Below are 15,717 nucleotides of genomic sequence, written 5' to 3'. Positions count from 1 at the left end.
CAGCTTCAGGTGTACAGTGCAGTGATCAAGCCTCTTCCCCATCCATGATGCAAGACATGTGACCACCTGACACCCTACAAAATATTCACAACATTATCAATTACATTCCTTGAAATGTCCCCCATGTCCCCATGGCAACACTGCAGCTGCATATTTATGCTGTCCAGCTCCCTCCCTCTCTCCCTCATCCCCACCCCCACAACCAACAGCCATCAGCTGCATCCACTATGTGGTCTTTTTATATAACATGATTGCTCCGTCACCCCTATATACTGCAATGTGTAGCTCTCCCAACAGAAGGACACTGTCCTACATACGTACATATTTATAATTACCACTCTCTAGTCTCCTTCCCCATTCACCACCATGCTTCACCTTCACCGCCCTCCCCCGTTTCTGGCTGTTAGTTAGATTGGCACCCTGTCTCCTTTCCTGCCCCACTTCCTTGGGTGTCAGCATCTGCATGCTGGGAGGGTAAGACAAAGGAAAGTGAGGGAGAATGGGAAGACATGGAAAGATGGTCTGTTAGCAATCATGAAATAAATATACAAAACCACCTTACAATTCACACACCCCATTCAAATTTTACCAAGTGTCCCAACAATGTTGCCCTTTTCCTTTCTGGTCCAGGATCATACCCAGGTCCACGTGTTGAACTTAGTTGTCATGTCCATTAGTTGTCTTCGGTATGAAACTCATTGTTTAGTCTTTGCCCTGTTTCTCGAGTCCTTGACAGGTCTTTCATTCTGTAGGACATTTCTTAACTGGGACCATCCAGTGTTTTCTCACGACCACACTCAGGCCATGTATTCTTAGCAAGAATGCTGCCATCCTCTTGAAAGTCTATCCCATCCAGAAACATGCTGTGTCAATCCATTCCACCATTGGCAATGTTAACTATGATCACCTGGTCAAGTTGGTGAATGCTTACATTCTCTGTCATGAAGTCACCATTGTTCCCTTTGTATTTAACTAGTATTTTGTGAGAAGATGTTCCCATATTACACCAATACCCTCTTCATCAAGTCTCTACCTCCAATCTCTAACAGTCGTTAATGACGCCTTCCTTTTTAGACAACCATTACCACTGTAATCATTGCCAAATGGCGATGATTTTCACTATGCCATCTACATTTATTGGTTAGCATCCAATAAAAAAGAACTTTATTTTCTTTCCTATTAATTTATTTATTCATTTACTTGTATCAGTATGGATTTATGGATTCTCATTTTTTTCAATGGATTGTAAACTGGTAATCTCATTATATATTTCGATTCTCAAATTGTCTCAGATTTATGTCCTCTTAAGTGAACTCCTGTGCTCTTTTGACGTGTTCCTATCATTCCTTGAGCATTTTCCTACTTTCTGGCATAACAAGATGTTCCAGGCTTATCTTGTACTTTCCTTGCCCCAACCCTGACCCTTGTTTTTTTTTTTTTTTTTTTTTTTTTTTTTTTTTTTGCGTGGCAGACGGTAACTAGAATCGTATGATCTGGGTCTTGGTGGTGTCATCGCTTTTAGGCCCTCTCAGCAGACAGAACTAGGAACTGTAGATGTTTATCCATACTCATGCATGTACACATGGGTATCCTTGACTATTTCTACATCTTTCTGCGTCTGTGTAACTTTAGAAAATTGAGTTTGCTCTGATAGTTCAAATTCTAGCCCAACATTACAGTACTCTTTCTAGCCTTCCTTCTTCTCAGAAATTGAGAAAGCTGGTTTTCATTATCCTCTGTATCCTAATTTTACGCCCAGCTAATTGATTCAGTAATTTTGCTCCATGTGACCAGTGTTCCAGCTTTTCGGGACTTCACTTTCCTCTGACACCTTCGCGCTCCCCCTACGACCCCTTTCTTTGGCTGCTGCTGCCTCTGCAGGGCACCCGCTCCCTCTCACGGCCCCGCTTCCTTGGACTTCAGCGTCTTCATGCCAGGAGGGAGGAGAAGGGAAGGGAGAGAGAGAAGGTTTCCGTGGTGATTTAATGTGCTGCCGAGGTTAAAAACCAATGTACTTACCATGTTACATACATTATGTCATATTAAAAATTCAAACCCCATATTCTTTCCTCAAGTTTTAGTTGAGCTTTAAGAAGAATATGTCTTTGTTATTAGCTTCTCTTTTTATAATTTGTTCATTTCTCCCATTGGTGGAATAGAGGTAAATGCTTATAAATTTTGAGACTGTTGTGGGGTAGTGACAGCTAGGTTTTATTCTGTTTTTAATTTCCTTGGTGGTGGTAGACATGGTTCCCAAAGTGGCATGCTCCGTATACTGGTAGCAGCCTGGTGCTGTCAGGTTTTTTAAGGGGGAGAGTCTTCTCTTCGTATTTGTGATTTTATAAGTTCTCACATACTGAGCTTGCATTTTCTTTTTAGTTTTTGAGGTCTCTCGTGCCCCCGACTGCTTCTTGCCTCAGTTCAGAAGCATTGCTATCAAGACAGTCCCATGTCCCTTCTCCATGGAGTTTCGAAGTGACATTTTAAAGAGGTCATGCATCCCCTAGCCTAGCCCCACCACCTGCTTTAGAAAACCTGGAGGGAGAAGTGGTTGGGAGCCACAGGCCTAAATTATAAAAATCCAAGCCCCAAACCCGACTGTAGTCAGAAGAATCTGAGAGCGATCTAAAGCTAAATTCCATTGCCGTGTGATTCAAAATGATCTAAGACTTTTCATCTGTTTTTCATTTTCAGAAGATTGTTAAGTTGGTTGCTATTATCGACAATGTTTAGGTTGAAACCATTAAAATCAAGGTGTAGAGTTACCTATGTATGCAATGTTCAGATTTTGCTCATTGTTGGCACAAGTTCATTCTGCAAAGGTTGTACAGCACCCATTTACCTTAGATAATCTCTTACATAGTGGAAAATATCTAAAGTCAGTTGGAGGGTAAAGGATTACCTTGAGTACAGCTTCACTTACTTAAAAAATTGGATTAAGTAGTACTGATTTTATACTGATTTTAAATCAGATGTAATTTGGATTTTAAACTAGAAGGCTTTGTAGTATTACTCATATGACTGAAGATTAAATTCCATAACTTTAAGATTTGATATGGCTTTAAAAGATGAAATCAAGAAAGCAAAAGCATAGACATTAATGTGTAGTTTGAGAAAACAATTGCAAAAATAGAGAACTGTACTTTTTGAGAACTTTCATGTATTGGAATTCTAAAAAATAATAAGTGGGGATTAAATGCTTCACCTCTTACATTCTAGATTTCTGTTCATTGTGTTTTCTCTGTGATGTGTTCCTTTGTGACACACATATGGCCATTCAGCTTGGTTGTCTCAGTGTGTGGGTGTGGATTGAGTAGAACCCATCACGGAGTGTACCTGAAGTGACTGTGCAATTAGTAGTGCCTCCAGGCCAAAATACCATCGACACAGTCCATGGATATGTTGTCGTAGAAGGTTATAAACATCCCAGTGGCTTATAAAAAATATTAGGATAATTTTAAAGCACAAAATTGGCAATTTCTTTTCCCTCAGATTCTCTTAATGGATTATACTATATCTGAAAGTATTTCTTCAACAAAAGAATATTCCTTTTTGGGGGGGTGGGGTGGGAATTCTGGAAAGTTTATTTTTTTTAATAGGTATATACCATTTTAAAAGGCCTGAAAGAAATCTTTTAACAAGGATTTTCATATTTTCCACTAATGATAAAGAAGGAAGTTAAATAAAAGACTTTTAACTAAAAATTGGAAGAATTGTGTTGTCCTTTAGTTCTCCCATTAGAAATATGAAAACAGTGGTCAGCTAAGTCTCCATAGCATTCGTTTCCATTTATAAGATGAAAAAATTCACTCTGATGTTGGGAAAGTTCTTGAAAAGTAAAAAAACAAAATCACCAAAAAGATCAGGTGTTTTGACGAGAAATTCAGTCTTTATTTTACATTACAATGAGAAGGTGTGACATAACCACTGATTACTTTTACAGCTTTCCTAACGTGAATTCTTGCCTGTGGATACATAGGAAAGAGCTATTTTGTTGATTACACTGTGGTTTCCTATGTTTCACCGTAATAAATATATAGTAAACTTATCATGAGAAAATAAAGGATATTTTTTAACGGTCTGGTGAGAAGATGGAAAAAGGATTGAGGTCTGATTGATAACATTCAGTCAACATGTGGAAAACTTGTATTAAATGAGTTTTTATGCATTTGTTCTCATCAGTTATTTTTCTGAAAATTCAAACTGTTCAACTAAAAGAAACTTTTTTTATGTGCAGTGTCTAGAATAGTGCCTGCTACATTGTAGACATTTAGTAAGTATTTGTTGAATAAATAAGTCAAAGATTTTTTATTTGTAGTTGGTTTTGAAAATTCGATTGATGTTTTATTTAAAAGAACAGTTTCTTTTATCCCAACTTGTAGAACCTGACAACTGCTGATATGTTTCTCCCCTTACAGTTTTGCCTTTTTCGGGATGCCATTTACGTATAGCATACTGTATTTAGTCTTTTGTATCTTCTTTTACTTAGAATAAATCTCTCAAGATTTATCTATGATGTTGGGTGTACCAGTAATTTATTGTTTTGGTTCTGAGTAGTAATCTGTTGTATAGATTTACTACTTTGTCTGTTGTACATCCACCATTTGTTGGACGTTTGAGTTGTATATATTTTATGGTTATTATTTATGGAGATGCTGTAAAATCCACATGTCTTTGTGTGGACATATATTTTCATTTCTCTTGGATTAGTGCCTTGGGGTTCATGGGGTGAGTGCATGTTTCATTTTATCAGATATTGCCAAATTGTTTTGAAAGTGGCTATACAACTTTGGATTCCATCAGCAATGTGTGAGAATTGCACTTGTTTCACATTCTTTCCAGCATTTGATATTGTCCATCTCTTTAATGTTCCCCTTTCCAGTGGATTCGTAGTAGTTTCTCATTGTGGATTTATTTACATTTTTTTTTTCTGATGACCAGTATTGTTGAGCAGTTGTTCATGTGTGTGCGTGGGCCATTCATCTGGCTTCCTTTGTTAAGTCTGTACAAGATTCGGCTAATTTTTTGTGGGGTTGCCTATTGAGAAGTAAGAGTTCTGGATACAGGTCCTTTATTGGATGTATATTTTGTAAATATTTTTTTCCAAGTCTGGCTTTGTTCTACATTTCACGTCTTTTCATTTCTCTTTTTATATCATTTTCATCTCACTGGTAAATCACCCTACCCCCACATGCACATGTTGATCATTTTAAAATTAGATCCTTATCATATTTATTACTATTTTAAGTCTGCTTAAAACAGTCTGCTGTTTACAATATCAGGTCCATCTTGGAGTCTGGTTCTGTTGACTATGTCATCTGTTTGAAATGGCTTTTTCTTTTTGTGTCTAGTAATTTTTAAATTGAATATCAGGTTTCGTGGGCTAAATAACAATGGGGAGTGAAGTAAATAATACCTAAAAATGGTCGCTTCTTTGTTCAGGCCCTAAATGTAGATGATTGTGTTAGTATGGTCAGTAGTTGAGCTGGAATTGAATTTTGTTGTTGCTGTAGTTTCTTTGAGTACAACAGAGACTTCGAGCTCCTCAGGTGGTGTGGTGGACTGCTGCTCTCTGGAGCTTAGTATGAGGCCTGGAGTGCAGGAGGGTTTTCTTGGTGTTCCTCATCTCGCTTCAGTTCTCAGTCAGTGCTGCATACCTGGGCCGCAGGGCTCTCTTTGTTCTTTCCTCTTACCCAAGGATAGACTACTGCTGCTTGTTACTTGGTGCAAAGCTCATGGTAGGTAGAAGGTGGGTTGGTATTCTCCCTTCTCCCCCAGCCTCAGTTTTAGGCAGGCTCTGTACGCCTGAGCCTGAGGAAAGAGGCTTCCTCAGTGTTCCTGCCCTTTTCATAATTAATTATTTTTAAAATTTGCATGATAGATTGTGATAATTGTCTTGTTCCCTCAACATATGAGTACTTTTGATAACTTTATATCTTTAAGCATAAATATTCGATATCATATTATAATGTCTGCATTATTTTGGTGGTCTTTATCTGTAGCTTATTGTTTCTATTGACTCTCACTACTCATAGCTTTTCCCTTCATATCTTTAGTGATTTTGTTTTTTATTGTGAGCTCATGTTCATTAAAATTTTATCTGTGAGACTTCTTTGTAAACTACATTTAAATTGCTTTGCTCCAGATAGTATTTGTGTCTTTATTGGACTGGGAGCACAGCTTGGCCTAAGACTATTTTAAACTAATTGGTTTTGTTTCTGAATTCTGTCACCAAGAGTGTGTGAATATAGACTCGTGTTTAGGAATTCTCAGGGGAGGCGTTTTCTTCTCCCTCGTTCTACGCAGGCGTAGCCAGGCACTCATCTCCACTGTGGATCATTAAGGGGAAATTTTATTTTACTTCAACCTCGGGGGCTTTATGTGAGTGTTTCTGATATGAACTTTATTTTCTAGTCTCTGAACATGATTTGTTAAAAATTCAGGTTAGAGGCCACAGGTAATAATAGACATGTCTATGGCAGATGCTGACTCCAACCTTCACTGTATTTCCTTCTTATATCTTATATCTGATCTCTAAGGAATTTCCTCTCTTTCCAAAATACACTTTTATATCCTACTCAGCATTTTAAGTTGTTTTCTATTTAAATGGCTTTATCTGAATATCCAGCTTACCTTATTGCTGGAGGTGCCAGTTCTACTCATATGTCCTATCTTTTTGTACTTCTGGTGTAGCAGTTAATATGTTATATCATAATCATGTTGTTTTTGTTTTTCCTTCAGCTGTAACTAGAATTCTAGTAGGTTGCTGAATGTGACTTTTTAGTTTTTGAATCCCTGGCCAAGCCCAGAAAATGTGGGAGAAGATAGTAGACAGAACTTATCATTCAAGTATATGCATATATTCAAGTATATCTGAAATACATCATCAAGCATTTATTAGCTGTGGCCTTGGGCAAAGTATGTAGTTTTTGAGTCTCCTTCCTCATCTGTTAAATGAAATAATGATTCCTATCTTTCATAGGACTAAATATATAAACAAAGCAATTTACATAAAACTTCCCACATGGCATGTCACTTAGTAGGCATTAAAATGTTAATATTGAACTCTTAAAATACCTGAAGAATTATTCAGTATACACTATACTTTCCTTTACATTTTTCCCTGTGAGGAGTTTTAAATAAGGTAATAAAAATATCTCAGCCATTTTTTTCTATTTAACCTATCATTGTCTATTTAATATTTAAACTCCTTTGACAAATATATTGGAAGTAATGGCTTATTCTGACATTTCAATAATGAACTGGATAAGAGAGGTTCGCAATTAGGCCAGATGGAAAAATCTCATTTCATTGCAGCTTGACAGTTTCCAGATAGGCACAGATAATTACCCACCAAACTAGAATTTTATTTTCTAACTAAATACTGTGAGTTTTGTGCCTCTGTGGCTTATAAACAGGATACAGAAGAAACTACTTGCTTATTTTCCTAGCCTTCTAGTCATTTAAAAGCTAACTCATAAAAGATAACATTTAAATTTAGTTTGCAATAGATATACAATTTCTCATTAGTATTAATGATGCTTCTTTACCAAACTTGTTATTATGGGAATACAATAATGACTTTTTTTTTAGTGAAGGTGCAAGGCATTTGAGGGAATTTTATGAAGTCAAGTTTTCATTTGTTCACTGTAATCCAAAAAATTTATAGCATCAAGAGGAATTCTCTTATAGTCTAATTGTAGGAAGTAATTTTTACTTGTTTGTTCAAGATTTATTTTCCTTTAAAAATCGGATGTGTTATCAAATATCAAAACAAAACTTTTAAGTACTCTTTTTGGGTGGTGTGTATGTGGCAGCTTGTTTTCCTACCTTTTTGTGGAATGGGTAAAAAACAGTGAATTTGGTTAAAGGCAAGATAGACAGTTTAGAGGTAGAGGGGAAGAAATAGTTCTGACCATCCATCATCAGTCCTTAAAATATCAAATTCACCTTTTAATGTAAGGAAAATGTTTAATTGAGCCTTTTTATTTTTGAGTATGAGGAACTGGAGTGGTAGAGAGCTAGTTAATGGCAAAGCCAGGACTGAAGGTGCTCTTGACTCATAGCTACATGATCCTAAGCTAGTTCTTTAATCTTGGTAAACTTCCTTTTCAAGTGTTGAAGGGGGATCATGAGTACGTTATAAGGTTGTAGGGATGAAGTGGAGATCATGTGTATGTGTTTATGAAGTGCTGATGTATACCAGGTGCTCAATAAATGTTTTTTTCCCCTTTGTCTCATCTTAGCTTACTGGAAATTACTTTTTTTGTGAACATAATAAATAAAAAATTGGCAATAAACACAGAATTAAGTATTTTATGGTCTTCCACTTTTTATCACAATATACAGGGTGTAGATTGGAAGTAAGAATTCTTCTGGAAGATTCCCTGAATCATTTTAGGTTGAGGGAAAAAATGCAAGTTTTACATCATCGTTAGATGCTTTGATGTCAGTCAGTATATTGTTGCCTTGGGTCAGGTACACCAATTTGTTCAAAAAGAAGTTTTGAAGACTTTTCCTTGCCCTTTCTTTTGTGAATTCCTCTTGTGTGTGCTTTTGATCCTCACTGAATGACCTTATAAAAGAAAGGGAAAAATATCAATAAAGTTGAAAACTTACATTTTCCACTCAATTTGTTTCTTGATGAATGCACAGCAATTCTGAATCTCACCTTTAGGTCTGACTTGTGGTTGAAAAAACTCTCAAAATTTTGCTTTGGCATGACAGCTTTTATCCCAGTAGTCACATCTGAGACTTACACTAGTTTATTTGCCCTTTTCCCGAGGATTGCATCAGTTTAAACGGATAAAGTGTGTAACTCGACATTCTCTTATATGGGAAAACTCAGTTTTATTGATGACATTGAGTTCTGTTGTTTGTTTACCACATGTATTGAAAGCACTTTGCTTTGGGCCGGTTACAGTATGCCAACAAGAACCCAGCAACTTCTAAAACAAGATTTCTCTGCCCTCTCTAAAACCGGCGGGTGTACCTAGTTCAACATTTTTCCTGATCAGACTCAAGAAGAATTTAGAAACTTGAGGACTTAGGACCATCGGGATCACTTGTCTTTTTCTTTTTCCTTTACTTTAACATTGGGGCTTGAAGAGGAGACAGTGTCCAGATGTTGACTTGAGGGATTCATAAACTTTTCTTTTTTTGGAGTTTAAAAGAATTGTAAAAAATTTTTTTACAGTAAAAATCCAAGCTGATAGCATGCGCAGTAAGGAAAGCTACTTGTCTTAGAATATGCACCAGACTATATGTTCAAAACTTCATCTGCTGAAAAGGAGTAATAAAATATAGTTTCCCAAGCGGTGTCTATGAATATGTAATTAAAATACTTGTGCAACTAAATGAAAACTTTTTTCTTATCTAGTGTCTACAGTAGTGTTCGCCATATAATAAACTAAGTCCTGGTTGAATACGTGAATGAGAGTCGATATTGAACATTTTCATTTGTAGTCATTTTTGAAAATACAGTTTATCAGTTTTAATTAAAAAGACAATTTGAGCTAAGGCTTGAGGTGTGGTCTGTGGTCTGTTAAGGTCAGTATTCATCACTGTCTCCAGAGAAGCGTGAAGGAGAGGAAGATGGAAAGAGGTTGGCTCCACAGGGAAGGGGTCCTTGTCTGCCTCATTTTCCACGTTCTGCTCAAGGACAAGGTGACATTTTCACTATCATTCACAATGGCTTTGACCAACATGGAGTAGATCCTGTTGTCAAGCAGTGATTGATAGAAAGGCTTCTGTCCAGTCACCAGCTCCAGCATCCCCACGTGTCAACATCTCCTTTACCCTGGCCGCCATTCAGGGAGTGGATGCACAGCTTCAGCTGATGACCTTGTTCCTGTGGCTAAATATGATTTGGTACAATCCATTCATTAGGCGGAACCCGGCGGAATATGGGGGTATCAGGAAGCTGAGCAGGGCAATTGAGAATGTATGGCTCCCAGATGTCTTCATCAAGGAGTTCATGGATGTGGATCAGACGCCTGTAGATCTATGGCTTATGTCAACAGTGAAGGTCACATCAGATACAATTAGCTAATGAGGGTGGTCAGCATCTGTAACCTGGCCATCTTCTCTTTCCCCTTGGATGAATACAACTGTGCGCTCCTTCACTTCTTTCATCTAAACAGGTGGCCATCAGGCACAGCCTCTGTGTGACAAACCTTCTGGTGCCCATTGGCTTCCTGGTGGCCATCAATGCCCTCACCTTTTACCTGCCAGCAGAAAGTGAGAATCATGCCCAATTCAGGATGACACTTCTGTTCAAGATGAATGACTGATTCCCAGCCCTGGGTGCAGTTGAACCACACCCTGGTGCAGATGGACACCCTGGTCTCCATGGCCTCCTCCATCACCACAGTCACTGTCCTCTGGAACACTTTGGTAGATACCCACCCACAAACCTCAGTCTGGAGCTTCTCCTGCCTTTGGAAACCGATCAGGCTCTCATACCCATCCAAACCCCAGCCTCACAGCCTAGGCAACCACCTTCTTTTTAACCCTGGTGCAGTTTTGGACTAGACCTGGCTAGTGCCCTGCGCCCTATAAAAGTTAGGCCCTTGCTCCTGCGTGCCATCAGCTCCCCTCAGTCCTCCTGGAAGTTCTGCCTGACTCCTCAGGACTCACGTTCCTGGAATGCTTCCTTGATTGAATCACCCCCAATTAATCCCTTCGCAAAAAAGAAAAGAAACAAAAACAAAAAACAAGACGATTTGACTTTGTTTTGAAGTAAAATTTAACTAAGCCTTTAATATTTTTATAGTTCGTAATGTTTGCAAAGAAAGACCAAGGGGGTTTTCTTTAAGTAAAAAAATATGTTTGATCGTGGAAATTAAGGATATAAACAGTACTGCTAGGGGAATATTTAAAAATACATTGAGTAACATAATGTGACATTTGGTATGCTAGTGATAATCATCTACTTATTAAATAAGTCCTAAAGAGCTACCAGAGTATGAAAATAAGAAAACAGTACTCTTAAAATGTTACATAATTCAGAATGACCATTATTTTTCTTGTATTAGCTGGAATTTCCCTCCATCCTTTTTTTTTTCCCCCTGAATTATCATGGTTATAATCACTTCTGGTCTTTTGGTTAAAATCAAGTCAATTATCATGGTTACATTGCTTAAAATGTGTTAAAATATTTCTATTTAACTATTTTTCTGCAAAATACATATTTTTGGCTCTTGAAAATGATTTCAAATGGCATTAAAATATTAGGGTTTTTTTTGTGATTGAATTGGTTATAAATCCCTTGGTAGTAGATATTCATGGATTCACAATAAAAGTGAAGATGTGAAGGAGACGAAGGCGGAAGAGTGCATTCATCTATATTATTGTAAAGTTTTAGTTAATGCTTTTGAAGAAATGCAGTTTGGTTATTTAAGGCTTTTCTAACATTTTATTGTCAAAATACCAAAATGTCAAAAGATTTATGCAGGGAATTCCATATATCCACTGCTTAAATTCTGCAATTACTTTTTAAATATTTGCTGAATCACATATGGCTCCATCTATTCGTCCTTGTATTTAGTAATCAACCCATCTTATTTTTTGATGCATTTCAGGCTGACATGCAGATGTCAGAAACTTCAGCCCTTCACTGTACGTACCAATACCCAGCTTTCAATATTCATTCATAGTGTTTTGTTCATGTTAAAGTAAATGTAGCATTCAATGTGTTTTGACAAATGTATCATACATCTGTGTAACCCAAACTCTCATAAAGATATAGACCATTCCCATCACTTGAGAAAGTTTCTTCCTACCCCTCCCCCCAAACTCCATCATATTATATAAATGTAAACATACAGTATGTGCTTTTTTGGTGTGAGGCTTCTTTGGCTCAGCATATGTTGGTTTTTTTTTGGTTTTATCCATATTGTTGCATATATCGATAGTTAATTCCTTTTTATTAATAAGTTGTATTACGTTGTATGAAACCCACCATAGTTTATCTATTCTCTTGTTTTGGACACCCGACTGTTGCCTGGTTTTGACCGTTGTGAATAAAGCTGCTGAGACCAAGTTGTTTACTTGCTGGATAGTTCCATGTGATTATCTCAGGGACTTAAAAATTAGAATGTTCCAAGGGCGAATCTTTTCAAAAAGGTCCCTATTTCAGTGAATGGCACCATCATTCACAATTTTTCTGACTCATAACCTTGGGTGACATCCTTGGCGGCTCCCTGTCCCTCATCTCTCACACATAATCAGATACAGAGTGCTGCCAGTACCATCTTCTTCACATTTACTCACTTTGTCATAAACCATATTCGCTGTCCTGTTTGAAGCCATCACCCTCTTTCATCTGGATTGCCGCAATCACCTCCTAACTGGTCTTCTTGTCACCTCTCTTGGCTCTTTCACTGCATTCTTTTCTCCAAACGACTGTCAGTGATCTTTGAAGAAATATACGTTAGTTGTGTTACTAGTTTCCCATTGCTCTTAGGGTAAACAAGTAAAATCCTTATCCTAGTTTGCAAGGCTCTGCATGACTTGACAACTCCTGCACCTTTCCTGGTTTTCATGAGGGACACTGGGTTTTCATGTCCTGCCTGCTTCTCACTTTCGACCTTATCCCCTTCTGCCTTGGATCAGTCTCTAATTGGGTCGTTCCTATTTCCACACAGTTGTGTTCTAGTGTCTTCACAATTAAAGATAGACAAAAACTGCTGGTGTTAGTTGGAATTAGAATTTGTAGAAACAAAATCAAAGCAAAAAATTGGTGTTGAAATAAGTCAGAAGATTATTTCTCATGAAAGAATTGGGTAGCAGTGGCAGGTGCTCCCTAAAGGCCTCGGAAAACAAGGGTGCTTCTACCTGTCTAGTTTCCCACTCCTAGGTTATGGCCCTTATCTACATAGTCCAAGTTGGAACTTTAGACACCACAGTCTGGTTAGCAGGATGGAAGAAGGCACAAAAGAATTCACCAGTTGATGATGAGATTTGTAGCATCTAACATTTCCCTGGGCAGTACTTAGTGACCTTGCTGCACCTATCTTCAAGGAATGCAGAGTACTTTGTTTAGGCATCTATGTGCCCAGCTAAAAATGGGGGTTTTGATTGGGAGAAAGTGGACATTGAGGTAGGCTATTTGCAACTGCCATACCTCTTTTGACCTCACATTCCCCTCCAGCCACTACCTTGTTTTTCTGCTTCTTGTTTGAGTCAAAACTTCTTGAAAGAGTTGTCTACTTATGATAGTCTACTTCTTCAAACCCCCGTCCCTTCTCCACTCACTCCAACTCCTGTGCTCACCCTTCCACTTCAATGGTTGTTTCAAGTTTACCCATGATTTTGATGTTTAAAAAAATCCAAGGAATTCTTTAAAGTCCTCATCTGATTTGATTTCTCAGTAGCTTTTAGTTTTGTTTTATTTTTTTCCCCCTTGAGAAACTCCCCTGTGTGGGAATCAGCCTTGAGTTTTTCATATGTCTTCTATGAATTCATCATCATCTCCCATCATTCTGGAAGCTCATTTCGCCTCTTAGTTTTTCAGCATCTCCAGTTTTACCCAACATCTAAATGTTGAAATTTCTCAAGGTCTAGTTTTTAAAAAAATTGTAGTTAACAGATACATAACATAAAATTTACCATTTAACCATTTTTAAGTGTCAGTAAGTACCCTCACCACCATCCATGTCCAGAACTTTGCAGCCTCACAAAGTGAAACTCTGTAACTGTTAAACAACTATTCACTCCCTTCTACCCCCAGCCCCTTACAACTACCACTCTACTTTGTGTGAATTCTCACGGTTAGTTTTACATCTAAATTGGGAGTATCTTCATCTCTTCTTCATGTCCTCCTTAGGTAAGAGCCTCGGCTTCCATGACCTTAAATGTCATTTATATAATTCCAAATTTATGTTCTGATTTGATTTTTTTTCCTTGGATCACTAGATTCTTACAACCTTAGCTTGATATTTCCACTTAGATGGAAACCCACTTCAATGGCTCATAGACTTTAAAAATATAACTTATCTAAAACTTACCTCTTATTTTCTAGTCTCCTTTGTTCTCCCCCTTTCTTCCAGTTTCAGTGATGGCACCAGTCATCCTATTATTCAAACCAGAAACCTGGTTGACAACTTGACAACTCCGTTTCCCTTCCCCTTCCCCAATCAAATCAATCAGTTGTGTCAAGTTCTACTCTTAGTATATCTTGATTTGATTCACCTGTCTTCATCTCTGCCATCCTAACCCTTCTCCATGCTCTCATTATCTCTTGCCTGACAATTGCAGTGCCATCCTAACTTATCTCTCTACTCCCAGTCCTGCTCCCTTCACTGTGATCTTCAAAACACAAATAAGGTCATGTTGCTCTAATGCTTAAAACCCTTCATTGCCTTTGTTGTGCTCTTACAATATGATTCCAAGCCCTTACCATGACTCTCCAGGCTTTGTATGACTTAGTCCTTACTTCCCTCTCCACCTCAGCTGTTGTCACTTTGTCCTGCCATTCTGGCCTTTTTTCAGGTCCTTTAGCACCGAGTTGCCCCATGCTTCAGGGCCTTCATGCTGTATTGTACTCTCTGCCTGCAGTGTCTTTCATAGCATTCTTGGTATCCTTCAGGTCTTGGCTTCAGTGACCCTTCCTCTGCGAGATCATCCCACCCAATTTTAAGTACAACACCTCTTCTATTGTTCTTACTCAGAATATCTTGTTCTTTTTTTTAACCCCTCCCCCACTTAAAAAAATTATCTCTTCCCCACTGCCTTTTCTTCATTTCCCCCAGTAAGTTTATTTTATTTTTTATTTGTTCATTTTCCCCAGTATATTGTAGATGTGATCAGGGACTGTTTTACATATCTAATGTTGAATGCGATGTCTGGCACATAGTTGGCAAACAGTAAATATTTGCAAATGAATAAATACGGATCCCTCTCCCTGGCATGATTTGTGTTTCCTCCTTTGATGTAACCTGTTACATATTGCAGCTCACCTTTTTAAGGTGGTCTTCCCTGATTCAAGATTACATGACATCTCTCTGTTAGGAGACATCACTGCAACTTGTAAGTTTCTTTCATATAACTTCTTACACTTTGTAATTATGCATTTGTAAGGATTCTTCGGTTGATTGTTTCCCTGGCTATGGGCAGTCAGCCTTGTGAGGGCAGTGGCCGTAGCTGTTTTGGTCTATCATGGTTTCCCACTGGTTGAACATAGCATCTCCCACTCAAATTGTTTTGTAAGTGAATGCATAGTGGTAAAAATATACATGACTGACTGGTTCACATTTCATAATGTAGCATGATTATATGTCATTTTCTCAGATATGAATAGGTGTTGGACAAAGCGGATGTAATGAGAGAACCTTAATTTTTTGAAACTAGAACTTAGAAACTTTATAGTGTTTTTTAATTGGATTCTCCTTTAGATGTTAAGAACTTAAAAATTTGCAAGGGAAAAACTTTTGAAACATTTACTGTTAAGAATCACATGAAGACATCTGAAATATTGCCAAATCCAATTTTTCACTGTTGTGGATTAATGAAATCTTAGTACATCTGCATGTTTGTCCTTCCAACTCTTCCTTGTGACATCATTAGTGCACTGAAACCTCCAGAGTAGCTTCTTTGGAAATTTTCATAATCAACTAAACTTATTATTATTATTATTTTTTAAAGATTTTTATTGGGGAATTGGGGGGATGGGAACAGTGCTGGGGAATTGGGGGAAGGGGAACAGACAAGTTGCTG

The 15,717-nt window shown here is 37.7% G+C and overlaps 1 protein-coding gene and 1 pseudogene across 4 annotated transcripts in view; both read left to right on the top strand.

The window, feature by feature from the left end:
- BICC1 (BicC family RNA binding protein 1) overlaps positions 1–15,717 on the top strand; it is a 263,046-nt gene that overhangs the window by 111,800 nt on the left and 135,529 nt on the right. The gene's annotated exons all lie outside the window — the stretch shown is intronic.
- Positions 9,595–10,292, top strand: LOC109380611 (5-hydroxytryptamine receptor 3C pseudogene; annotated as a pseudogene).

The sequence above is a fragment of the Hipposideros armiger genome, unplaced genomic scaffold, assembly GCF_001890085.2.
Source record: "Hipposideros armiger isolate ML-2016 unplaced genomic scaffold, ASM189008v1 scaffold_39, whole genome shotgun sequence".
NCBI lineage: Eukaryota > Metazoa > Chordata > Mammalia > Chiroptera > Hipposideridae > Hipposideros > Hipposideros armiger.
This window is presented reverse-complemented; position numbering and strand designations above follow the sequence as displayed.